The sequence below is a fragment of the Penaeus monodon genome, chromosome 1 (genome assembly GCF_015228065.2).
Source record: "Penaeus monodon isolate SGIC_2016 chromosome 1, NSTDA_Pmon_1, whole genome shotgun sequence".
Lineage (NCBI taxonomy): Eukaryota > Metazoa > Arthropoda > Malacostraca > Decapoda > Penaeidae > Penaeus > Penaeus monodon.
The window spans coordinates 13,026,035-13,026,778 of NC_051386.1; positions in this window are offsets into that span (position 1 = coordinate 13,026,035).

The following is a 744-nucleotide window of genomic DNA, read 5'->3' on the forward strand; positions in this document are numbered from 1 at the left end:
CCCCCAAAAAAAAAGAAAAAAAAGAAAAAAACAGTCCAAACACGCACTCAAATAAAAACACACTCCAAAAAACGACATACAAAAAAACATACACCAAAACAACAAGCAAAACACACTCAAGGAAAAAACAACCCACACTCATGAACACACCTAAAAAAAAAGAAAAAAAAAAAAAAAAGCTCACCTTTTAAAAAACAACACACTCAAAACAGCAACAACCACAACCAAAACAACACAAACAAACCACAAACAAAAACAAAACAAAACAAAAACAACACACTCGAACAGCAACAACAAACAAAAACAACACATTAAAAACATACCAATCAAACACAAAAAACACACCAAACAAAAAACACCAACAAACCCCACACTAAACAAAAAAAAACTAAAGAAACAACAAACTCAAAGAACAACACACTCAAACAACAACAAACTAAAGAAACACACTCAAACAACAACACACTCAAAAAAAAACAAATAAAAAACACACTCAAACACAACACACCAACAAAACAACACCTCAAACAACAACACACACAAACAAACACTCAAACAACAACAAAAAAAAAAAACAACTCAAAAACAAACACAAAAACACACTCAAACAAAACACACTCAACAGCACACATAAACAACACACTCAAGCAACAACAAACCCACTCAAAAAACAAACAATAAAATGATAACACAACGCACAACACACTAAAGAAAACAACTCAAACAGCAAACAAATCACAAAAC